The 27,100-nt window shown below is 33.9% G+C and overlaps 1 protein-coding gene and 1 pseudogene across 3 annotated transcripts in view; both read left to right on the top strand.

The window, feature by feature from the left end:
- Fut8 (fucosyltransferase 8) overlaps nt 1-27,100 on the top strand; it is a 316,775-nt gene that overhangs the window by 45,734 nt on the left and 243,941 nt on the right. The window lies entirely within an intron of this gene.
- On the top strand, nt 13,519-14,102 carry LOC143394650 (small ribosomal subunit protein eS4, X isoform-like; annotated as a pseudogene).

The raw sequence follows: 27,100 nt of genomic DNA, 5'->3' as shown, positions 1-27,100 counted from the left end.
GGGTTTGGACCAGCAACAACTCAGTGCATAGTAGTGCTTATTTAACAACCACATATTTTTCTGACAGTTTATTTTCTGCCTTTGCTCCCCCCACCCCAGTATAAACCTTAAAATCCATTTTTATTGTTGGAATTATCAATTAAAAGTTATATTGTGTTAGCTTTACAGTATTATTCACAGTATTATGGTCAAATACTTGACAAGAACAACTTAGAGTCCTCTATTTAGATCTCAGTTTCAGAAGTTCTGTTCATAGTGTGTAACTCCTTTTTTCTGGGCCAGAGGTAAGGCAGACATCATAGAGGAAGGCTCTTTAAGAGGAAAGTTAGCTCTTGGCAGCTGGAAAAGAGGGTAAGAGCCAGAGGGGCCAAGGACAAAGTATAATTCCCAAGGGTACACATCCCCAGTGACTTCCTTCCTCTAAGCACATTCCACCAGCCTACAGTTACCTCCTAGTAGTTCATTCAAATTATTAATCCATCAAATGGATTAATCCTCTTATAAGGTTATAGCTCTATAATAGAATAATTTCACCTCTGAACATTGCTGTTAGGGGTAATTTTCATAAAACATGAGCTTTTATGGGGATATTTCTAGGTTCAAACATTAACATTTTTTGTGTTTTGATTTTGAGTCACTGCTAGGCTTTCCTGATTCCCAGGTTATTACTGAATTCATTCATATTTTCATCTAGGATTTACTTTTTTTTGGGGCGGTGGGCTCTCTTTTCATTTGGAAATTTTTCTTTCTTTTGGTAGATACATTTTACAAAATATTTTTTTCGTTGGAGATGGACACAATACCTTTATTTTTTATTATTTTTATGTGGTTCTGGGGATTGAACTCAGTGCCCTCATGCATGCTAGGCAAGTGCTCTACCACTGAGCTACAACACCAGCCCCTGTTTTTACAGATTTTGAGTTTTCCATCTCATTCATTTAATAGAGCACTTTAAAATTTAAAAAAAAAAATAGGAGAGCTTTTTCAATGTTGCTAGTTTTCTTACATAGTTTTATTGCACTGTGATAAGAGGAATCAAGTTTGCATTGTTTCTACTCTGTTGAGCTTATTGAGATTAATGGCCTTGTGGTCAATTTTTAAAAAATTTTTATTTTTAAGTTTTAGGTGGACACAATATCTTTATTTTACCTTTATGTGGTGCTGAGGATCAAACACAGTGCCTTGTGCATGCTAGGCGAGTACTCTACCACTGAGACACAACCACAGCCCTCATATGGTCAGTTTTTGTGAATAGTCCATGTATGCTTGAAATAAGGTTGTTTTCTCTATCAGAGCACAAAGTTCAGTATAATAAGTTTAGTATAAGATTATTGATTACATTTCTTAGGTCTTCTATTGCTTTACCTACTATTCTATTTCTATTAATTTCTCAATGCATATCCTATAGATTTTTTCTTTATAAAGCTTGTGATTGTGCTATTCAATGAATTGAAAATATTTATAACTGATTTATTTTCCTTACTGTTAATTTGGGTTTTAGCATACTTTTGTCTTGGTATGTACTTTTTGGCCTGGATTTTAACTTGTCAGTTATTAAGATTATAATCAGTGCTTTCTTTTTGATTATATTTGTCTGTTATACTTTTTGCTCATTTCCTTTTTTCAAACATTTTCCAATTAACTTTGTTTCAGGTGTGTTTCCTTACATGTAACAGTTTCATAAACCGATCTGAACATTTTTTTTCTTTTAATACAAGTGTTAAGCTCTTTGCATTTATTATTGATAATTGATGTGCTTGATCTTAATATTATTATGTTTTCTATGTAAATTTTTTACTATGTGTCTCATTAAGTTGTTTTCATTGCTCTTATAATAAAAGTCTTTCTTTGGAATTTTTTTGAAATTTTGCATGTTCATGTGAAAAAACTAGAGATTAATTAATGTTTCATTAATTCTGACAAATGTATCATAATAATTCAGGATATGAACAGTGAAGGAACCTAGGTGCATGGTATATTATAGAAATTCTGTTTCTCAAGTTTTGTTTATGTAAAACTGTTCTACAAATTAAAAAAAAAAATTTAATGTAGTGGTGCTGAAGGTGTCCTGAATTGGTGTTGGAAAAAAATTAATACGAATTTATCGCTTAACTTAGTAAATATAAGCTGTTTTTTTTCAGTTTACAGTAAGGAAAGTGTAATCATTGTACATTTGATGTTGAAGATTTGTAGGCAAACATCTATTATAATGAAGCAATAGGCATTTTGGGGTAAAAGAATTTTTTAAACAAAAGATTAAAGAGAAACTTTTTTTCTGGTACTGATTACTCAAATGATATTTTGTCCCATGAAATTATTTAGAATGTTGTTGGTATGTTTAGTTGCAAATGGTAAAGGTTGATTTAAAGATAAGTTGAAACATTTTAATGGTAAGTTCAGGCTAAATCCCAGAATTTTGCACGGGAAGTTTTTTTTTTTTTTTTTTTTTTAAGACTTTATCCTAATTCCTTTATTACAGAAGAATAACTAGAAGTCTAGGGACATGATATGTCATATCTAAGATCATGTAGTAAATTGATATTTAAGAGATAGAAACTAAACTTAGAAACTAAACCTCTTCATTGTGGTGTCAGGATTCTTTCCTTAAGGCAAAATGTGTTCTTGCAACTTAAGATGTAACCTAGATATTGTACCCCTTGTGTCCGTCTTAAATTATTGTAGCTAAGGCAATGTTACACATGTATATTGACATTTTTAAAAAGGCACAGAAGCACAAATGTTTTCTTCAACATTATAGACATAATCATAAGACCCTGAGCTGTTAATTCTTTTTATCTTGTCTGTATGCTAGTTTGAAAATTATAGCAAAAACAGAAAACTTAAAAGGAAAAAAAAGCCAATTATTAGGAATGATAGAATGGGTGGAAACCCTAAAAACTCCAGAATGACAACTAGATGTTTGGTGGGGAGTGGTGGTGGGGTGCTGGAATAACATAGGATAGGAGTTGATGAAAGCTTCTAGGTGAGCACCAGAACCTGTAGAATTAAAGAGAAAAGGAGGCTTTGGAGCAGTCAAATTCCTGCATATCATAAGGTTTGTTTGTTTTGTTTCATTCTTAGAGCATGCCACCACTTGCCAACTAAGATTTAGGATAATCATAGATGATAATGAAATAAAATTCATTTGACATGTGTTAGATATTTTAATTTTACACAGTTCTCTGAACTATTATGCTACTCGATCCTTGCAATATACTTGTAAGATAGGTAAGAGGATATTGGTGAGTAGAAAGTATTAAATACAGTGTTATGGAAATGTGCTAGAAACCACTAAGGGATAACACAGCTTCTGCCCTCACAGTGTACCAGTCTTGTGGAGATTAAGTGGAAAAGCAGTGCCTTTAAAAAAAAATTTTTTTTAAGTTGTAGAAAGACATAATACCTTTATTTTACTTATTTATTTATTTTTATGTGGTGCTAATCATTGAACCCAGTGCCTCATACATGCTAGGCAATTGCTTTACCACTGAACTACAACTGCAGCTCTAGCAGTCAGTTTTAATGTATGACATGTTGAAAAAGATTTAGAAATTCAAATTATCCCATGGGAATTTTGAAGGAGTGATTGTTACAATTGATTGAATGTTGGATATTTTGCCTTTTGATTTCAGATAAACTGAAAGCATCCTATCTATAATAGATAATTGATACAATTTTCCTTTCTAGTTTTTTTTAATTCCTATTTTTATTTTAGGTAAATGGTGAAGGTTGATTTAAATTCAGCAAATTTAATGAATTTATGAATTAAGAATGTTAGAGGTCACTTAAATTGTTTTAGTAATTTTTGGCATAGGAGGCTAGCTTGAGAAGGAGGAAGAAAAAAACAGGAATTGATTTTGTAACGTCAACAGAACTTAAAATTCAGGACAGATTTACCTGGGTCAATATGAATTAATATTTATGAATTATCAGTTTATGTTGACAATGTAGAAAACCTCAAGGAAAGGAGTGATTATAATATGTAAATTAGTTCCTAGGTTCTTATTTTACTTTAACACCAGGATAATTAAAGGAAATGTTCACTTATAAATAGAAGTTTGACAGTTTTACAATGATGAATTCATTTTTATTGAAGTAGTATTTGGACAAATGGACTTTTCAGGTTTCCTTTATCCCTAAAATTTAGTCTCTTCAGTTTTGTTTAACACAAAATGCTTTCTTTTTATTTATATTATCTGAATTACCAATTTTTCTTTTCCAGATAAAAAGAATGCAATTTTCTTTGATTCCCCAGAGTTACTGAGTACTAATGCTCTAGGGAAAAAAGGAAAGAGAACAGAGTATGCTTTTTTTTTGAGGCTTGTTATTTCCTTGTGTTTCCTTTCTTAATTGGTCCATAGTTAGAAGAGATGCCAAGGTGCTGTATTACTGACCCTCCTGCCTTTTAATCCAAGCCAGAAACAGTATACTCCATACTATATTTAGGTTGACACATTTCTGGTAGTAAAATGATTCATAGTAAAATTATGCATAGCTTCCTGGGCTATCTCCACACCTACTTCAATCTGATAGTCTCTTCTATGTAATAATATCTCCCTGTGTGAAGTCTGGCTTTTGGGATAACTTGAATGATCTGAGGAACTTTGGTGTTATAAAACTCAGTGCTGAGTCATTCTTAGTTTTTTAAAATTTTTAATGTGTTTACAACCTTTACTCCCTTATGAGTAAATAACCTTTTATTAATATAATATTTCTTTTCTCTTTTTCTTAAAAAGGACCAGTTTTGCCTCAGTTTCTTTTTGTCATCTGTTAAATATGTAATTTTCCCATAAGTAATTTTTTTCTCCATTTCATAGATAGTTTTATATGTGTTTGGTTTCCTTTTTAAAAATAGGTTGTATTATATCTTTGAAGATGAGAATCAATGGGCCATTGGTTTTTCTTTTCCCACCCAGGGTATGTTCAGTTTAGTTCATGATCTCCTTCCTTCCACCCTTCCTCCCTTTCTTTCTTTTTACCTTCCTTTTTGTTCTTTTTAAATAAACATGATAGTAGAATGTATTTGGGCATATTATTACACACATGGAGTATAACTTCCCAGACTTATGGTTGTACATGATGTGGAGTTACCCTGGCCGTGTATTTATACATGAGCTTAGGAAAGTTATGTCCAGTTTGTTCTACTGTCTTTCCTATTCCCATTCCTCTTCCCTTCCCTGCATTTCCCTTTGTCTAAATCAGTGAACTTCTATCCACCCCACCATTGTGTATTAGTATCTGCATATCAGAGAAAACATTTGGCCTTTTTTCCCCCACAATCCTATTCCTGACAATGTGACTGACTCTTCAGCATCACGGAATGAAATAAAAACTGATTCCTAATCTCATTTTTTATAGTTTCTGTGAAAGTATTCTAAGGATTTTTCTTTCTTTATACTTCACGTATCAATAATTTAAGATATTTAGTCTGTTAAGTTTCTCCTGAAGACTTATTGGTGTGTTTCTTTTCCTTTAGTAGGTTTACTTTTGATTAGTCTACAGGCAAATCGTGTAATATTGGATCTGAATTGTAGTGCTACTAATGATAAGCATGTACAGCCTTTCATCTTAAATAAGTTCCTCTATTTAATTTGAGCAAATATGAAATCATATGCTGTACCCTTGGTCCTGGGTACATTTCATTTTTTTTTTCAGAGAAATTTTTCAGTTTTTATCTTTTCTAAAATGAGTTTTTCCTGTGTTCACTATTTTTTTTTTTTTTTAAAGTAGTAGGGATTTAACTCAGAGATGCTTTACTATTGATCTATACCATTGATAGTGTCTAAGTAGGCCTTAAAAATCATTCTTTCCAGTCACTGGGATTGAGGGGTGTGCCTCCCTATGTTCACTTTTTATTATAGCTTCTTGCTAAGTGTTATTTATTCTTTGTACCTTTGTACCCTTTGCCTATTTCATATTCATGATTAATCTTACTCTACTATATATTATACACTTATTATATGCTTTTAGACTCTAGTGTGATAATAGTTTCTCTTTCACATGAACACTCTTGAAAATAGGAACTAGACATGATTGGCAAATAGTGGTATTAATTTAATACATCCAATTTTTAGAAAATTTCAATATTCATTGCTGTTATAAAGTTAATTTAGGTCATAATCTTCCTTTAAACTAAGAAGTATTTTCCAGTCAAGATAGATTAACAGGGACTGGTACCCTTCCATCTGAAATACCTAAAGAACTAAACAAAATAATGAAACAGCAGTCCTCAAGACATTTACCATTAAGCAAAAACAAACAAAAAACTGCATTGATCCCTGGGGATGAGAAACAAATGAGGTAGATCTATCATTGCACTAGCTATTGCTTGAAGAAGGCCAGTAGAATCTAGGAGGAGTCTAGAGATCTCCTTGAATTAAAGAGATAGGGGAGCCAAGGCAGCTAGAATTAACAGGGTAGAGTACCAGAAAGGAGAGACACAAGAGACAGAACTTTGCAGGTCTTCAAAAGTCCCTTTGGGGAATTTAACTGAATATTGATCAGTATTTATCTGTGAGGAAATTACTTGAGGCTGAGGAGGAACCACCCAAAAGTAATTGAGAGAATACAAAACTCAGAGCTCACACAGGGCCAGGAATAGAGCCTGAATTCACCAGACAGAATAGAAAACTTTATACTTTACCAAGAGGTAGAGCATTTTCAACACTCTAGTTTTAATTTCTAGGTGTTCAGTTTGGGTCTTTTTTGCTGTATCATTACCTGTCATACTTAATCTTTCCTCTGGCTTCTAGAGCACATGGTATATGTGTTTTATAACTTTTTTACTTAATAGCTTTTTATATTCTAGTCTCATATTTCTAGCAACTGTGTCATTTTTAGGTTGGTTTTGATTGATTGATATTTCCCTCACTGTAGTACTGTTGGCCTTAAATTTTTTTAAACTTCCTTGATAATCAGTTAATGCAGGCATATAAAAGGAGATGTTGTAAATTTTACTTTGTCAAGTGCTAGATATTTTTGTGTTTCTATAAGTATTATTAAGAGTTTTTCTGGGATGTATTTAAGTTACTTGGAAAAGAAAATTTTTTCCCCTTTTGGGTATTGTTTTTAATCTTTACTGAATTCTCTTTAACATGGCTAGGTAAAACTCTCATGTTTCAACTCAGATTCAGCCCTGAATTGTTTACTTATTCATCCATTCATCCATCCATCCATCCATCCATCCATCCATCTATCTATCTATCTGATGTGTTACTGAGGATCGAACCCAGTGCCTCATACGTGCCAGCAAGTGCTTTACCATTGAGCCTCAACCCCAGGCCTGTGAGTTGTTCTTTTTTGTTTTTAGCTTCTAACAATTGTTTTTTTTTTGCCCAACTTCATAGAATTTTACCTTAATTGTATGTGGATTAGTATTAGGTTGAAGACTCTAGTAGACTTATGTGTAAGTGTCTGGAGATTGTTTTCTGCATAGCTCTTTTCTTTCTGATGTTACTTAGTATTTTCTGCCCACTCCCTCCTTCCCCCAACAATCTTCTATCTTTGTCTCCTTAAGTTACTGAAAAGGCTATGGTCTACTTAGAATTTTCCTTGCTGCCGTAGTATCTAGAACATGTCTCTTGGCGGAAAGCCAAGGTATTCATAGGGCTTATCTGGTATGTTTTCTTCTTTCAAGGAACATAGATTTACACCAATTTTTGTTCAGGGTCTGGAAACTGTTCTGTCATATATTTTTTCTAGTTTTGTACCAATTATTCCATAATGACTAAAAGTATAAGTCTCACTGTTGAATTATTGTGGGAGATTGGCAAGACTTTCAGGTGAGGTCACAGGAAAGAGTGCATCTTGGCTGATTTTAGACTTCTCCACATATTAGGAATTGTATGTTTATAGGCTTTGGGAGTTATTTGTCCTTTTCAGATAGATCTATCAGATGAGCTAATGTACATAATAAAGCAGTATACAAAAGTGCCAATTATTTTGTGTTTAGAGTAATTTAGTAAGTGTTCTTACTAAAAAACATATTTTTGATCCTTGGAACTTAAAATGAAAATAGTTGGATTACCATTGTGATAGAGCAGTTTTAAGTTGATGCTGGTGTTTCTGTTCATTCTAATTGCCTGAAATTGGTTTCAGTAGGCTTTGGTGGCATTGGAGAGAAACTACTTCTCATAATTAATAATGATGTCATTTTGGGAACAATCTGTTGTTGTAAAAAAACAGCAAAGCATTGAGAAGAAAGACCTACTTCTATAGTTATATATTATTCTTGGGTTTTTGTACTTAGTGACTTGCACGTATTTGGAGAATATTTGATATATGAATCTTGATTAAGACTCTTTAACTTGTTAGTAAATCATATTCTTTATTGTATGTTAAACATGGTACTATGTGATAAAAAGACAGTAACAAAAGAAGTAGAAGATAGGGTCCTAATCAGGAGACTCACAAGATGGCAAAATGTTCTAGCAAAAGTTAATGGAGTACAAAATGGTTACATCAGCTTTCAGACAGGGCGGTACAGAGGGATGGATTTTGAGAAAATTAATGGATATGCTTTAATTGATAAAGAGAATAAGGGAGAAAGAGTATCTGCTGTAAAAAGAAGAAATGGTATTTTACAGCTGAGAATTATAAAATTGTTCTGTGGAAAGCAAGGAGGTGAAGTTGACATGAGTGATAGTTTGTGAAGAAGATAGTAAGAACTAAGTTGTAGAACTAATTGAGGTTTCCGGGAAATCTAGATTTTTGAGTTGTAGTCTGAAAAGGGACATTTCTGGTTACCCTGTATGTTGGAAGCTAGACAAAATTAAACAATTTTGTGTTCACAAAGCAGATTATTGTTTGTTGCAACCTGTAAGTTTTTAATTAATTAATTCTAATTAGGTATATATGACAGCAGAGTGCATTTTTATTCATTGTACAAAAACGGAGTTCAATTTTTCATTTCTCTGCTGTACACGATGTAGCGTTGCCCCATATGTCAAGTTGTACAAGTCGCACATGAAATGGGTAAAGATGCCCATCTCATTCCACCATCTTTCCTACCCCTATGTCCCCTCACCTCCCCACCCTCCCCTTTGCCCAAAGTTCTTCCATTCCCCGGTTCCCCCATTATGGATCAGCATCCACTTATCAGAGAGAACATCCGGCCTTTGGTTTTTTGGGATTGGCTTATTTTGCTTAGCATGATATTCTCCATCTCCATCCATTTTCCTGTGAATGCCATGATTTTATTCCCTTTTTTTAAAAAATATTTTTTAGATGTTGATGGACCTTTACTTTGTTCATTTACTTATATGCAGTGCTGAGAATTGAACCTGATACCTCACACATGCTAGGCAAGTGCTCTACCATTGAGCCACAACCCCTCCGATTTTATTCTCTTTTAAATCTGAATAATAGTCCATACAGTTTCTTTATCCATTAATCTATTGAAGAGCATCTAGGTTGGTTCCACAGTTCAGCTATTGTGAATTGAGCTACTATAAACATTAATGTGGCTGTGTCACTATAATATGCTGATTTTAAGTCTTTTCTGTATAGACTGAAGGGTGGGATGCTGGGTCAAATGGTGGTTCCATTCCAAGTTTTCTGTAGTATAGTTTAAGGTCTGGTATAGTGATCGCACCTGATTCACTCTTCTTGCTAAGGATTGCTTTAACTATTCTGGGTCTTTTGTTTTTCCAGATGAATTTCATGACTACTTTTTCTATTTCTATGAGGAATGTCATTGGGATTTTGATTGGAATTGCATTAAATCTGTATAGTGGTTTTGGTAGTATGGTCATTTTGACAATATTAATTCTGCCTATCCAAAAAGAGCATGGGAGACATTTTTATCTTCTAAGGGCTTCTTCAATTTTTTTCTTTAGTTTTCTGCAATTTTCATCGGAGAGTTCTTTTACCTCTTTTGTTAAATTGATTGCCCCATTTTTTTTTTTTTTTGAGGCTATTTTGAATGCGGTAGTTTTCCTAATTTTTTTTTTTAGGAGATTCATCCCTGGTGTATAGGAACACATCTGATATATGGGTGTTAATTATATATTATCTTACTACTTACTATAATGATTTCATTTAGGAGTTCTAGAAGTTTCCTGGTAGAATATTTTGGGTCTTCTCATCTGCAAATAGGGATGAGTTTCTTTTTTTTTCCTATTCATATCCCTTTAATTTCTTTCTACAAATTGTTCTATCTAGAGTTCCAAGGACGATGTTGAATAGAACGGGTGAAAAAGGACATCCTTGTCCTTGGGGAGCTGGTGGCCTCTTTTGGGTGCCAGACTGATGCCAGACCTGGTGGGACCTGACGAGTGGTGGATGCCGGTCTGCGGAGTTGGGGACCACGCTGGTGCCAGGACCTAGCGAGTGCCAGCCCTTGTCAGCTCCAGCAACCAAATGGTACCAGATTATCTTGCTGGGCAAGCTGAGAGCAAAATGCCTCTTCCCATTTTTGGACTCTGATCCACTGTAGCCAGCACCGTCAGTTTCCACAAGCCTCAGAACTCAGAGTACTGGAGAGAGCCTGGCTCTATCTAGCTTCTCTAACCTGTGTTCCCTTGTGTGAAATGTTCCCATTTCTGACTTTGTACAAGTATGCTCAGCTTAGACAGGCCCACACCAATTTAGCTGCAAATTTATGCATCTTGGTTTCATGTTTCCTGTAGTTATAATAAAACTTCAGGAAGTTTTACTTCTTCCAATTTGTATACCTTTTATATCCTTTTCTTACTGTATTAGGTGGAATGTACAATATGATATTGAATTTGGGTGGTAGGAAGAGAAATCTTTGCCTTGTTTCTGTTTTTATGGAATTTCATTACTTAGTTTTTTACCATTAGGTATAATGTTTGCTCTTGTAATTTTTGGGGTAGATATTCTTTATCAAGTTGAGAAAGTTCTTCTCTATTACTAATTTCCTAGTTTTTAATCAAGAATGGATATTGAATTTTGTGAAATACATAAAATGCATCTGTTGTTATGATAAGAATTTTTCTGTTTCTTGGATTACCTTAACTGTTTTTTTACATGCTGACTCTGTGTTGTATACTTGGAATAAATCTGGGTTGTAGTGTATTATTTGAGTTTCTACTAATTTTTGTGAACTAGTTGCATTTATGTTAATGAGAGAAAATTATCTTTAGTTATTGTATAATACTGTTGTCCAGGCTTAGTGTCAGGCTGGCCTCAGAAAATGCGTTAGAAAGTGTTCCCTCTGCTTCTGTTTTCTGAAACAAATGACAGAGAATTGGCTTTTTTTCCCCCTCCTTTCTCTTAAATATTTAGTGTAATTCATCAGTGAACCATCTGGTTATAGAGCTTTTTGTTTTGGAATATTACTTTTTCAATCCTTAATTGATAAAAACCTGTTCTTCCTATATGTTTATTCTTATGTGACTTCTTATGTGAATTGGTCCATTTTCATCTCAATTATTCAGTTTTTGGGTATAAAACCAGCTTTTAATTTTTTTGATTTTCTTTATCTTCTTTTTTCCATTCCACTGATTTCTGTTCAGACTTTTATTATTTGTTTTTTTTTTTTTGGGGGGGGGGGCTTACTTTGAATTTAGTTTGTTTTTCATGTTCTAGTTTCCTAAGGTAGAAAGAGATGATTTTTGTTGTCTTCTTCTTTAGTACTGCATTTAAAGTTGTAAATTACCGTTTAAGTACTGTTTTGTTGCATCCCACAAATTTGGTTTTATTTTCATTTTAATATAATTAAAATATTATGTAATTTCTAACAATCTCTTTAATCACTGTGTTATTTCCAAATATTTTGGAAGTTTTTAGCTATCTTTTTATCCATTTACTAATTTCTACTTTAATTCCACTGTAGTCTGAGAGCATTTTTAGCATAATATCTTTTTTTTGGTGAGGGGGTAGTGCTGGGCAATGAACCCAGGGCTTCATGAATGCTAGCCATGTACTCTAACACTGAACTCTACCCCTAGCCCTGAGGTCTTTTCTGAAGATGTGTTTTATGACTCAGAATGTGGTGTATTTTGGTGAAATGTTCCTCATGAACTTGAGAGAATGTTTATTCTGTTATGTTTCTGAATGAAGTGATATGCAAATGTCATATCCATTTAACTGATGGTGTTATCAATTCTACAATATCTTATAAATTTTCTACCTCTATTAATTATTATATTAGTGAATATGTGTATTTCTTATAGTTTTATTGGTTTGACCTTATGTATTTTTTAAATTCTAATTTGTTATATATGACAGCAGAATGCATTACAATTCATATTACACATATAGAGCACAATTTTTCATATCTCTGGTTGTATACAAAATATATTCACACGATTCCTGTGTTCATACATGTACTTAAGGTAATGATGTCTATCACATTCCACCATCTTTTCTACCCCCATGTCCCCTCCCTTCACCTCCCACTCCTTTGTCCTATCTAGAGTTCGTCTAATCCTCCCATGCTCCCCCTCTCAATCCCACTATGAATTAGCCTCCTTATATGACAGAAAATATTCAGCATTTGGTTTTTGGGATTGGCTAACTTCATGTAGCATGATATTCTACAACTCCATCCATTTACCTGAAAATGCCATTATTTTATTCTCTTTTATTGCTGAGTAATATTCCACTGTGTGTATATATATATATATATACACACACACACACCACATTTTCTTTATCCATTCATCTTCTGAAGGGCATCTAGGTTGGTTCCACAGTTTAGCTATTGTGAATTGTGGTGTAATACACATTGATGTTGCTGTGTCTCTGTAGTGTACTGTTTTTAAGTCCTTTGAGTATAGACTGGGGAGTGGGATAGCTGGGTCAAAAGGTGGTTCCATTCCCAGTTTTCCAAAGAATCTCCATACTGCTTTCCATATTGGCTACAACATTTTGCAGTACCACTAGCCATGTATGAGTGTGCCTTTTCCCCCAAATCCTCGCCAACACTTATACTTGTTTGTAGTCTTAACAGCTGCCATTCTGACTGGTATGAGATGAAATCTTAGAATAGTTTTGATTTGCATTTCTCTAATTGCAAATATGTTTTTTCATATATTTGTTGATTGATTATATATAATCTTCTGTGAAGTGTCTGTTCAGTTCCTTGGCCCATTTATTGCTTGGCTTATTTATTTTTGGGGCGTTAAGTTTTTTGAGTCTTTCTATATCCTAGAGATTAGTGCTCTATCTGTGCAAATAGTAAAAATTTGCTCCCAAGCTTAGGCTCTCTATTCACCTCACTGATTGTTTCTTTTGCTGAAAAGAAGCTTTTTAGTTTGAATTCACCCCATTTATTAATTCTTGATTTTAATATTTTGCACAATGGGAGTCTTATTAAGGAAATAGGGGCCTAATCTGATATGATGGAGATTTGGGCCTACTTTTTCTTCTAATAGACATAGGGTCTCTGGTTTAATTCCTAGGTCATTGATCCATTTTGAGTTTTTTTTTTTTTCTTTTTCAAAATTTTATTTTTCTGATTATTCTGTATTTTATTTATCAAGAATCCAATTGTTGAACAATTAGGCTACTTATGCTTTTTATATATTTTCATAATTATGTTTACTAATTGTTTTACAAATCTTTATTAAGACTGATAACAAAGTCTGAACTGATATATTCTACCTTGCTGGTTTTATGAATGTCATCAGCATTTACAAGACCATATAAAATTTCCATCTGATCCATGACACCAAAGGTTGCTTTGCTATTTATTCATTGTATTACACCTGAGGGGGCCAAGTACATGTTGTGCAAAGTGAGACAGATCTCTGTGGGTACAAAAAGAACCCATCATCTAGTGACTCACAATACTCATATAATTTGCTACCCAGATCCTCTCATCAAGATGAATGACACCATTCAGACTGATTCGATGACTATCAGCATTGCTGATTTCATTAAGTGGTAAAGTGTATGGTGACCAGAAGTGTTAACTTGGGTAGAATTGGTGTAATCACCAACATGGAGTAGCATCCTGGATCCTTTAATGTGGTTCATGCAAACTATGTCCAAGGCAACAGCTTTGCAGCTTGGCTATCCACATTCTCATTATTGGCAAAGGCAACAAACCAAGGATTTCTCTTCCCTTAGGAAAAAGAGAGAGAAAAGAGACTGGTGGCCAAACAGAGAAACAGGTGAAAGGAATGGTTAGGTGACATTCTTGGAAAGGAAATGTCTTTGTACTTGATTAAAGATAATGTATCATGATCAATATATATTTATATAATATATCAATTAATACATTATTAATTATAAAAGAGGAGAGTTGGAGAGGTCTAAGCAATGCTTATTAGCAAGGCAGGGAGTCTCTGGGTCAGAGAGCTGCAAAGGGCAGCCACAGTTTGGGGTCTTTTTTTTTTTTAATTAATTTTTATTGTTGGTTGTTCAAAACATTACATAGTTCTTGATATGTCATATTTCACACTTTGATTCAAGTGGGATATGAACTCCCATTTTTATCCCGTATACAGATTGCAGAATCACATCAGTTGCACATCCATTGATTTACATATTGCCATACTAGTGTCTGTTGTATTCTGCTGCCTTTCTATCCTCTACTATCCACAGTTTGGGGTCTTTTGTAACTAGAGAGTTTATCTTCTCTATAACTAGCACATGCTGGGTGCAGTTTCATGGATTATGCAAAACAAATATACTGAATTGCTAAAACTGAGCTTTTTGGATATATCTTATCACATTACCAGTATATATACACATACACACACAAAATATATATATATATATAAATTAATATGTTATATGTTTTACATATTTTATATAATTATATATTAATTATATAATACATGGATCAATATATTGCATAATTAATACATTATACATAATCATATAATATATTAATTTATTGTTAATATCAATATATTAATTTATTATCAATATATGATAATATATTAATCATGTAATATATTGATTTTATATAATTATATAATATATTGATATATTACATCATTAATATATATAATTATTACATCAATATTATGTATACTATAGTTAGTACAAATATATCAATTTATATAATATATCTATTAATACATTTTGAGTTTTGTACATGCTGAGAGGTAGGGCTTTAATTTTATTTTGTTGCATATGGATTTCCAGGTTTCTCGGCACCATTGTTGAAGAGGCTATCTTTTCTCCAATGCATGTTCTTGGCCCCTTTGCCTAATATACTATCATTGTAGTTTTGTGGGTTAGTCTCTGTGTCCTCTATTCTGTATCATTGATCTTCTAGTCTGTTTTGGTGCCATGCTGTTTTTGTTACTATTTCTCTGTAATATAGTTTAAGGTCTGGTATAGTGATGCCACCTGCTTCACTCTTCCTGCTAAGAATTGCTTTAGCTATTCTGGGTCTCTTATTTTTCCAGATGACTACTTTTTCTATTTCTATGAGGATTGTCATTGGGATTTCGATTGAAATTGCATTAAATCTGTATAGTGGTTTTGGTAGTATGGTCATTTTGACAATATTAATTCTGCCTATCCAAGAGCAAGGTAGATCTTTCCATCTTCTAAGGTCTTTTTTAATTCTTTCTTTAGCATTCTGTAGTTTTCATTGTAGAGGTCTTTCACCTCTTTTGTTACGTTGATTCCCAAATATTTTTTTTTTTTTTTGAGGCTATTTAAATGGGATAGTTTTCCTCGGTTCCTTTCACAGGATTTGTCACTAATATACAGAAATGTCTTTGATTTATGGGTGTTGATTTTATATCCTGCTACTTTGCTGAATTCATTTAGTAGTTCTAGAAGTTTTCTGGTGGAATTTTTTGGGTCTTCTAGGTATAGAATTATATCTTGGGCAAATAGTGCTAATTTGAGTTCTTCTTTTCCTATCTGTATCCCTTTAATTTCTTTCATCTGTCTAATTGCTCTGGCCAGTGTTTCAAGAACTATGTTGAATAGAAGTGGTGAAAGAGGGCATTCTTGTCTTATTCCAGTTTTTAGAGGGAATGCTTTCTATTTTTCTCCATTTAGAATGATTTTGGCCTGGGGCTTAGCATAGATAGCTTTTACAATGTTGAGATATGTTTCTGTTATCCCTAGTTGTTCTAGTGTTTCAAACATGAAGGAGTGTTGTATTTTTTCAAATGCTTTTTCTGCATCTATTGAGATGATCATATGGTTCTTTTTTTTAAGTCTATTCATGTGATGAATTACATTTATTGATTTCCTTATGTTGAACCAACCTTACATCCCTGGGATGAACCCCACTTGATTGTGGTGCACTATCTTTTTGATATTTTTTGTATTTAATTTGTCAGAATTTTATTGAGAAGTTTTGTATCTATGTTCATTAGAGATATTGGTCTGAAGTCTTCTTTCTTTGATGTGTCTTTGCCTGATTTTGGAATCAGGGTGATATCGGCCTCATAGAATGTGTTTGGAAATGCTTCTTCTTTTTCTATTTCCTGAAATAAATTGAAGAGTATTGGTATTAGTTATCCTTTAATGGTCTTGTCGAACTTGGCTGTGTATCCATCTGATTCTGGGCTTTTCTTGGTTGGTAGGCTTCTGATAGTGTCTTTCATTTCATTGCTTGAAATTGATCTGTTTAAATTTTGTATATCATCTTGATTCAATTTGGGCAAATCATATGACTCTAAAAATTTGTTGATGCCTTCAATATTTCTATTTTATTGGAGTAAAAGTTTTCAAAATAATTTCTAATTATCTTCGGTATTTCTGTAGTGTCTGTTGTGATATTTCCTTTTTCATCAAGTATATTAGTAATTTGAGTTTTCTCTCCTCTTTATTAGCATGGCTAAAGCTTTGTTAATTTTATTTACTTATTTCAAAGAACCAATTTTTTGCTTTGAGATTAATGTTAAATCATGTATTTGTTGACACTTTTCTTCCGTTAAGGATTGCACTCCATGCAATGAACTTTCTTCTTAGAACTGCTTTCATAGTATCCCAGGGATTTCAATATGTTGTATATATCTTCTTATTTACCTCTCAGAATTTTTTAATCTCCTTCTTGATATCTTTTGCAATCCATTGTTCATTCAGTAACATTATTTTGTCTCCTGATGTTGGAGTATCTTTTATTTTACCATTGATTTCTAGTTTCATTCTTATGATTTGATAAAATGCAGGTAGTATCTCTATTTTTTTTTATTTGCTAAGAGGTGCTTTGTGGCATAATATCTGGTCTTTTTTAGAGAAGAAAAGAAGTGCTGCTGAGAAGAAAGTATATTTGTTTACTAAAGGATGAAATATTCTATAGATGTCAGTTAAACCTAAGTTATTGATTGTATTATATTGAGTTCTGTAGTTTCTTTGTTCAGCTTTTGTTTGGAAGATCTATCGAGTGGTGAAAGAGGTGTGTTAAAGTCACTGAGAATTATTGAGGTTTATTTGACTCTTGAACTTGAGAAGAGTTTGTGATGAATGTAGATGGCCTATATTTTGGGGCATATGAATTTATTATTGTTATGTCTTGTTGATGAATTGTTTCCTTAAGCAGGATGAATTATCCTTCTTTATCCTTTTTGATTAACTTTAGCTTGATGTCTACTTTATTTGATATGAGGTTGGAAACCCCTGCTTGCTTCTGCAGTCCATATGAGTGGTATGATTTTTTCCAACCCTTCACCTTCAGTCTGTGTATGTCTTTTCCTATGAGATGAGTCTATTGAAGGCAGCATAGTTCTGGGTCTTTTTTTTTTTTTTTTTTTTTTTTTTTTAAGTCCCATCTGCCTGTGTATGTCTTTTGAGTGTTGAGTTTACGCCTTTAACATTCACAGTTATTACTGAGACATGATTTGTATTCCCAGCCATATTTGTTTGTTTTTGATATTTAACTTGGGTTGGTTTCTCCTTTAGTGTAATACCTCCCTTTGCTGATTTTCATTTTTGTTTTTCAATTCCTCTTCATATGGAATATTTTGCCAAGGATGTTCTATAGTGCAGGCTTTCGAGTTGAAAATTCTTTTAACTTTTGTTTATCATGGAAAGTGTTTATTTCATCATCAAATCTAAAGCTTAATTTTGTTGGATATAAGAGTCTTTGTTGGCATCCATTTTCTTTTAGAGCTTGATATATGTTGTTCTAGGATCTTCTAGATTTCAGGGAAAATCTGCACATAATCTAATTGGTTTTCTCCTATGTGTAATCTTATTCCTTTCTCTTGTGACTTTTATTATTCTCTTCTTATTCTGTATGTTAGGCATTTTCATTATAATGAATGGAGTGGATCTGTTGTGATTTTGTACATTTGGTATTCTGTACACCTCATGAATTTGGTTTTTCAATCCATTCTTCATGTTTGTAAAATTTTCTGATATTATTTTATTGAATAAATTGCTCATTCCAACTCTATTCTTTCCTCTATCCCAATAACTCTTAAATTTGGTCTTTTTATGTTATCCCATAGTTCTTGAGTTTTCTGCTCCTGTTTTTTTTTTTTTTTTTTTTTTTTACCATTTTCATTGCGAGGTCTACATTTTTCCAAGATTATGTATTTTCTCTTCATTGTCTGAGGTTCTGTCTTTCAATTTTTCTAATCTGTTGGTGATGCTTTCAATTGAACTTTTCATTTGGTTTGTCGTTTCTTTCATTTCAAGGATTACTGCGTTGTTGTTTTTTTTCTTTAATTTTCTTAGAACCTCTATTTCCCTATTAAAGTAATATTTTGCTTCCTGTATTTGTTTATGTAGCTCTTTGTCAAAACATTCTTTTGCTGCCTGCATTTCCTCTGTTATATCATCCTTTAATTTGCAGAACATTTTAATTATGTACATCCTACACTCCTTCTCTGTAATTTCTTCTGCTGTGCTTGCCATGGATTCTAATAATGTGGTGTCTTGATTTGTTTGGGGCACTTTCTTTCCTTGTCTTTTTATATTGCTTATGTGTCTTCCCTTCTAGCACTGTGGATCTGAGGCATTAAGTTTTTTATCCTATTGGCTTATAGTGCCCCTGTAGGGATCCAATACCTCTCCTTTGAGGTGAAGGACAATGTTAACCAATCCCAATATAAACAATATACTCCTTAAAAACGAATGTTTGCTATTAAGACATTTATAGTTTGGTTACAATGTACTGAAATTTTGAATTCAATTATTATCTACAATATACTCAGTAGGTTTGTAAAAGGGTTTATAGTTTCTGATCATGGACAAAGAACTGGGGGTGAGGAGTAGGATGATATGCCGAGGAGCTAGGAGGTGAGGATATAGAGTTATTATATCTTAGAAAGTGTGAAAGTGAAATCTAAAGAGGAAGATTAGTAGGAGGAGAAGGGAGCGGAAGTAATTTTGGGGTAGAAAAGTAAGTGGGAAGACAGTAGAGTACATAAAACAAACCCACATATATATTAAGAAAAATTAAAAAAATGTTAAAATAGTAGAAAATATTAGGGAGATACAAAAAAGAAGAAGAAAAAAAGAATATATAACACAACAGTAATATACTATTCAACTGTTCCAGTCCTCAAAATCCTAATTCATGCAGAGTACTTGGTTTCACATGTTGGGGATGTGAGAGTGGGACAATAGAGAGGAAAAGGAAAGAAGAATCATGAAGTAAGAAACAGGGATTGTTTTGGTTGGAGATCAGTATATTTTCTGCTTCTCTTCTTATCCAATGGGTGGGGTTGTCTGTTGTTAGCTGGTATCTCTGCTGCCGCAGTCTGGCTGGGCACAAAATCATGAGCCACTCACAGCCTTGTAGATTCAAACAGCAATTCTTTATTCCCGAAACTCTCACCGGCACTTTACACGCACGTTCTGGGGAAAATCCACCAGCACTCTACAGGCACGTTCTGGGAAAATCTACCAGCACTCTACATGCACATTCTGGGAAAATCTACCAGCACTCTGCTCTGCATCCCAAAATACTTTCTGAATCCCTGAGAACTCAATGGGAACTCAAGTTGCGGGCGGGCGCCTGAGGCAGCAAGATACGTACGCCCTATTCCCAGCAGGGTCCACCTTAAACCTGGAACCCTCTAAACACAAGGAGCGGGCCCTAGAGGCAGCAGGATACTCCCTATTCCCAGCAGAATACACCCTAAACCTGGGCCCACCCTAATCCAGCAGGATCCTCCCTAAACCCGGATCCACCCTGGTCCTTGAGCAGGGTCACCTTTCTCAAACATTCATGCAATGTCACTGCAAATGACCTGGGTTCAAGGCAAGCCCATTTCCACAATGGAGAGTCCTCCCTCTAAGCAACATTGGGTAGGCTGACAAAGAAATTGCCATGCGTCATTTCTACTTGGCAATGGCTCTCAGCACTCTGCCCTCAGGATGGTGAAGGTATCTGGGGTGTCACTGTGTGGGGGTAGCGGCTGCAGGGGAATGGGGATAGTTAAAAACTGGGTACCTGACCAGTTGGAGTTCCAAACTGGGAGTTGCCACCACTGAAGATGGTGGTGAATGTGACCCAATGAGGCTCTTGCTTTCAGCGATGGGGTGTCAGGTTGGGTGGGTGGAGCTGGACTATGGCTTTGGAGGATGAGTTTAGAGATGAGCTTTGTGGTGTCTAGTGTGTATCTGTTGGTTGACTTCAGAGCCTGTGTGAAGTTCTCTGGTGCAAGCAGGCTACTGTGTGTAGGGGACTATCTCCGCTGCTGCAGAGTCCCAAGATGGGGGCTACAGTGGGAGCCACACGTTGTTAGGTGGGCATCCACACAGGAGTGGTGGCCAGAGTTCCTGAGTGTGCAAAGCTGCCAGGTGTCAGAGTGGCGTTTGTAATTTCTGCTCCGGTGGATGGCCAGAAGTTCTGCACAGGTACTTATGGTCCCCCTTGGGTACCCAGTAGTCTTATGTGGGCGAGTAGTTGGGAGACCTACTCTTGTCGCTGAGGCCTGGAATCCTGGACAGGCACAGTGACCATGATTCCTCCGCAGAGCAGGAATATGGCTTGCATAGAAGCAGTATTCTCACTACTTTGAGTCCCAGGTCACAGAGCGACACAGAATACTGTCTCCCTCTGGCCCACCATCTTGAATCTGACCTTTTGTATTTTGACATTGTGTTGTAAAGAAAGTCATATCTTTTTGCAGAATTAACCCTCAGCAAAATGTTGCTTGAGTTTGAGCATTTCTAATCTTAAAATCCAAAACCTGGAATGCTTAAAAAATCAGACATTTCAAAGTGCACACATAATGCTACAAGTGAAAAAATCTACTTATGACCTCTTTTGACAGGTCATAGTCAAAACAGAGTGTCATAAACAGTATTGAATAAAATTACCTTTGAGCATCTTCTATGTATATGAAACAGATGAATTTTGTGTTTAGTCTTGGGTTCTCTCCCCAAGATACTTCATTGTGTGTGTGTGTGTATGTGTGTGTATGTGTGTATGTGTGTGTATGTAAATATTCTGAAACCTGAAAAAAATTCCAAATCTGAAATGCCCTGGTCCTAGCAATCTTGGATATGGGATACTCAATCTATTTTATTATTTTTTAACAAATTCTTATGTTGGATCAGTTAAGAATAAGAAAGGTAAAAACTTTTAATTTTATCTTATTTCTTCTTTATACTCTTTATATAATACAATTTTTTTTGCTGCACATAATTTTCCTTATCTTAAAAGACCTGCTTTTTTTTTAATTAGAGCTTTACGTTTATACACAATAATTGGGTTGATCCTGACAAACTCATTACATGCATAGAAATCAATTTCAGTTCTTTGTAACCTATGTTTCTTCTTTTTTCCCCTCCCATCCATTTCCCTTCTTCCTCTAGTTTGCTTGGCTTCCTTTTGTATTCAGTTGGTTCCTTCTGTAATCTAATCATTCCCTTCCCCTTTCCTCTATTTTACTCTGACTTCTGCTTATGAGAGAAAACATTCTACCTTTGAGTTTGGCTAATTTCAGTTAGCTTGATATTCTCCATTTCTATCAATTTACAGGCAAGTGCCACAATTTCATTCTTTTTAATGGCTGAGTAGAACTGCTTTGTATATATAAAAATAGTTTCTTAATCCACTCATCTATTGACTGGCATTTGGGTTGATTCTATAATTTGGTTGTTGTGAATTGTGCTGCTATAAACATTGATGTTGCTGTGTTACTGTAGTATGCTGTCCTCAGATCTTTTGGGAAAATGAGTGGGATAGCTGGGTCATATGGTGGTTCCATCTCTAGTTTTTTGAGGAATCTTCAAAATGCTTTCCATAGTGGTTGTACACTCCCACCAACAATGTACATATTCCTTTCTACCTAAAACTGTGCCAGTATTTATTGTTCTTTGTATTCTAGATCTTTGCCATTCTGACTGGAGTGAGATGAAATCTTAGTTTTGATTTGCATTTCCCTGATTGCTAGAGATATTGAACATTTTTTCCATATATTTATTGACTTGTGTTTCTTCTACTAAGAAGCATCTGTTTAGTTCTTTTGCCCATTTATTGATTGGGTTATTATTATTATTTTTTTGGTGTGTATGTGTGTGTGTGTGTCAAGTTTTTTGAGTTCTTTATATATTTTGGAAATTAATCCCCTATCTGAGGAGTTGCTCCCATTCTGTAGTTTGTCTCTTCACACTCTTCTTAATCTTATTTCCTTAGTTGTGCAGAAGCTTTTTAGTTTAATGGCATGTCACTTATTAATTGTTGGTTTTATTTCTTGTGCTTTGGTGATCTTGCTAAGGAAGTCACTATTAGCACTTAGATGATGGAATGTTGATTCTTTGTTTTCTTCTAGCATTTGTAAGGTTTCTGAGCTAATTCCTAAGTGTTTGTTCCATTTAGATTTGAGTTTTGTGCAGGGTCTAATTTCATTTTTCTACACTTAGCTGTCCAGGTTTCCCAGCACCATTTGTTAAAAAATATTTTTTCTTTATGATATATTTTTGGCACCCTTGTCAAGTATCAGACATCTATAGTTTGTGCGTTTGTTTCTGTATTTCTATTCTATTCTATTTGTATTCATGTCTATTTTGATGCTTACCACGATGCTGTTTTTGATACTATAGCTGTAATATAATTCCAGATCAGGTATTGTGATGGTTCCTGCTTCACTCCTCTTTGGTTAGTAATGCTTTGGCTATTCTGGGTCTCTTATTTTTCCAAATGAATTTAAGAATTGTTTTTTTCTGATTCTGTGAAGAACAGTATTGGTGTTTTGACGGGTATCGCATTGAATCTGTATATTCCTTTTGGTAGTTTGAGTATTTTGGCACTGTTAATTCTGCATATCTAAGAACATGGGATGCCATTTCTAAGGTCTACTTCAATTTCTTTCTTCAGTGTTCTATAATTTTCATTATAGAGGTCTTTTTTCCCTTATTAGATTACCTCCCAAGTATTTTATTTATTCAATTTTTTGAGGTTATTTTGAATGGGATGGTTTTCCTGATTTTTTTTTTTCCCTTGACTGAATCACTGTTGGAATATAGGAAAGCTATTGATTTGTGAGTGTTGATCATTTATAAGTTCTAAAAATCTTCTGGTGGAGTTTTTGGATCTTGTAGATATAGGATTATATTGTCAGCAAATAAATAATTTGACTTCCTTTTCTATTTGTATCCCTTTAATTTCCTCTTCTTGCTTGATTGCTATAGCTAATGTTTTGAGAATTATGTAGAATGGAAGTGATGAGAGTAGGCAGCCTTGTCTTGTTCCTGATTTTAATAGAAATGCTTTTTTTTTTTATTTAATATGATGTTGGCTTTTCATAAATGGCATTTATTTTATTATTTATTTATTTATTTTGCATTACAATTCTTAATACACATATTATACCATAAATTTATCATATCTCTGATTATATATAAGGTATATTGACACCAATAAATGGCATTTATAATTTTGAGGTAAGTTCCTTTGATTCCTAGCTTCTCTAGAATTTTCAACATGAAGGGTATTGGAAAGACTGGTGTTTGTTTTTATGTAAAGTTCTGGTAGAATTCAGCTGAGAATCCAGTGTGTCCAGGGCTTTTCTTTTATGGAAGGCTTTTAATTGATGTTCCAATTTCATTACTTGATATTTCTATTTAGGATTTCTATGTCTTCCTGGTTCCATGTGTCTAGAAATTTGTTCAGGTATTCCAGATTTTCCAGTTTATTGGTGTATAAATTTTAAAAATAGAAATCCTCTGGATTTTAGAGGGATCTGTGGTGTATCTCCTTTTTTTTTTTTTTTTTTTTTTTAAATCTCTGATCTTGTTGATTTGCTTCTTTTTACTCTTTTTTTGGCTGGTTGCGCTAAGGGTTTGTCAATTTTATTTACATTTTCAAAGAACCAATTCTTTCTTGCTTTGATCCTGTGTATTGTTTTCTTATTTTCAATTTTATTGATTTGGACTCTAACCTTAATTATTTCCAGTTTATTAGGGTAGTTTCTTCTTCAGAAAAACTTAACATTTCTTGAAAAACAAGTCAACCGGATTTCATTTCCTTCAAGTTTTGTCTGTCTGAGCAAGTCTTTTATTTCTCATTTACTTCTGAAGAATAATTTTGAAGGGTACTCAAGTCTAGCTTGGTGTCCCCCCCCCCCCTTTGACCACTTGAAATAGTCATACATTCTTTTTTGCTTCTATGATTTCTGAAGAGAAAGTTTAAAGTAATACTTGTCCTTTTCCAGGGGTGTTTTTTTGTTTTGTTTCATTTGTTTCTTGCCTCTTGGAAGATTTTCTCTTTATCTAATTTTTGGGAATTTTATATCATATACCTTTGTGTAACTATTTTGGTATTTATCTTCCTTGGTGTTCTCTGATCATCCTGGTTCCTTTTCTGTCATTGAAGACATTATTAACTATTTGTTATAGTGTAGCGTTTTCTTTTCATTTTTTTTTTTCTTAAGAGTTTCCATCTGTTTTTCCATATTGCCTGCTTTTCCCATCAGGGCTGTTAGTATATTTGCTTAAATTTTTGTTGGTAATTCTGAGTCCTCTGGTCATAGCTGAGTTTGTTTTTGAGGCAGGGGTTCTTTCTCTTCCTCCTCTCCTCCTCTCCTCCTCTCCCCCTCTTCCCTCCCCTTCCCCTTTCTTCCTTACCCCTCTTCAGCCCTTTCTTTTTCTATTTTCTTCTTCATTGTGTTTTTTGGTCTTAACAATGTGTTGAACTATTCTGTTGATAAACAGACATGGTAAAAGACACTGAGGTAATAGTCCTTTAATATGAGGTTTTATGTTTATGAGGCTAAGAGCCAATCTGTGTTTACTATTGCTGTAGGTGTGATATCAGAGGCTAAAATTTCTTGTTGTTGTTTGCTTTGTTATCTTTGGATTCTTGTGGAGAGAGCTTAAAGTGGGGTCTGAAGTTTGTAGTTCTTTTAGTTGTAATCTCCTGTTACTCTACAGGAGTTATTTTGATGCAGTGATAAGAGGAGAAGGGTGAGGGGAAAAGTTCTGTTATTAGATCTCATTCTTGTGAGCCTGGGTTGGGTCTCTTTCCCAGTAACAAAGGATAGATGGGGCTGGAGCTGCCTGTTTTCCTTTATTTAGGTTGGTGAAACACTGTAAAACCCTAGTAGGTAGGTAGTAATCTAAAGCCCCAGTTGGTTAAGTTCTTTTAAAATAGTTTTCTTTTTGGAAATTCCCTAAGAAGGACACAGAGCTTTTGGTATATTTCAAAATGGTTCCTCTTTTCCTCCCCTGCTGCATGTAGAATGATATTTTTTCTCTCAAAACTTGTGACAACCTGATAGAGCTCAAAAGTATGGGGATCCTTATAGGATTGGGGCCTCTCACAGTTTTTTATGTCAAGCTAGTTTTACTGAGTTATTAGCAATTTGTCAACTGTAGTTTAAAGTATTCCTTTTGAGGCTGGCTCTAGGCAAGAGCCTCTGCTCCCTGCACACTGTGATTCCCTGTCTCTGTCTACCTAGGACTCCAGGTTTCAGGGCAGTAGTTTGCCCTCTGACCTCAATTCTGTAATTGATCTATGAAGAGTTATTGATTTTCAGCGTTTTTCTTATTGTGAGGATGAAAATGATCAATTACAAGCTCTTTGTGTTTGGACCTGATTGAGAGTTGGTTTTTTCAAACCTGTTTTTTGACAATTTTTAATGATAAAGACTTGCTATATATAATATTCTTTGATATGGCAGTATGGTTTATTAGGAATTTTATTTTTTTCTGACATTAGATTTGCACATTTTGGGGAAATACATTCTAATATGGAAGAAAGATTAAAGAACTTTTTCAGAAGAAAGTGATCCATAGTTCTTTGTTCTTCTGTTTATAAATGTAGTTTTGGAGCAACAGACACCTTTTTCCCCCTATGTTTGAGAACCAAAGTTCCAGTTTTTTATTCTTAGACCATACCAAAAGTAAAAACAAAAACAAAAAACAAAACAAACAAACAAACAAAAATTGTTTTCATAGTATGTCTGAGTGTGTAGGCTTATGACAGGTTTTACTAATTTTACTTCAGGTAACTATGCTGATGATGCTGAGCATGGTTATTAAAGCCCTGTGTGATATTTATATTTTTGGAATCAATTAATTATATTAGTCATTTATATTGTGTTTCTCAATTAGTGAATTGTCTACTAATTGTTTTTATGAAGAGAGAATAGGGTATTGTAATCCTAACATTTTCTGTGATGTGATAAAAAGAATTCATATCATGAATTTATTCCTTTAATATCTTGGTGAAGTTGAAATAGAAAAAAAAGAGATTGATATAAATTAAATGTAAACCTTCACATTAAAAATCACTACATTATAGATAAAGAGCTTTTTATTGAAATAATTATTCTTCTTTCCCCCAAAATTTAACATGACTGTAGTTGCCATGTTGATGTTAAGACTTCTAGATCTTTCTTATATGCAGATTTTTCTTTATAAAGGTGTGATCATAATTTATTTTTTAATTGAATTCTTTTCTTTACTCAATTGGTAGTGTTTCCCTTTCTGCTACCTTGTATTTTTGACCATAATACTTTTTTCATTGCATGGTTGGTCAGATTGGCAGTTGGTCTTATTGTACTAAGGGAAGTGACATATATCCTGGTGTATTTAGCTTTTCCTTGTCCTTTGATTTTGCTTTTTTGTGTTTGTACCATATTCTTGACTCAAGTTCATAGGCCTCAGTCTGTTTCCCTCTATTTTTCTTCTCCTTTTTTTCTTTTTAAGGACATTTTATTATTTTATCCTATAGGGAAAATTAACTTTTCCCCCTAAATTTTGAAAAATGGAATTCTTTTTTTTCCCTTAAATGATTAAAAAACAATGCATT

Source organism: Callospermophilus lateralis, chromosome 3 (genome assembly GCF_048772815.1).
Source record: "Callospermophilus lateralis isolate mCalLat2 chromosome 3, mCalLat2.hap1, whole genome shotgun sequence".
NCBI classification, from domain to species: domain Eukaryota; kingdom Metazoa; phylum Chordata; class Mammalia; order Rodentia; family Sciuridae; genus Callospermophilus; species Callospermophilus lateralis.
The sequence above is the reverse complement of the archived record's forward strand: the minus strand, read 5'-3'. Positions and strand labels throughout refer to the sequence as shown.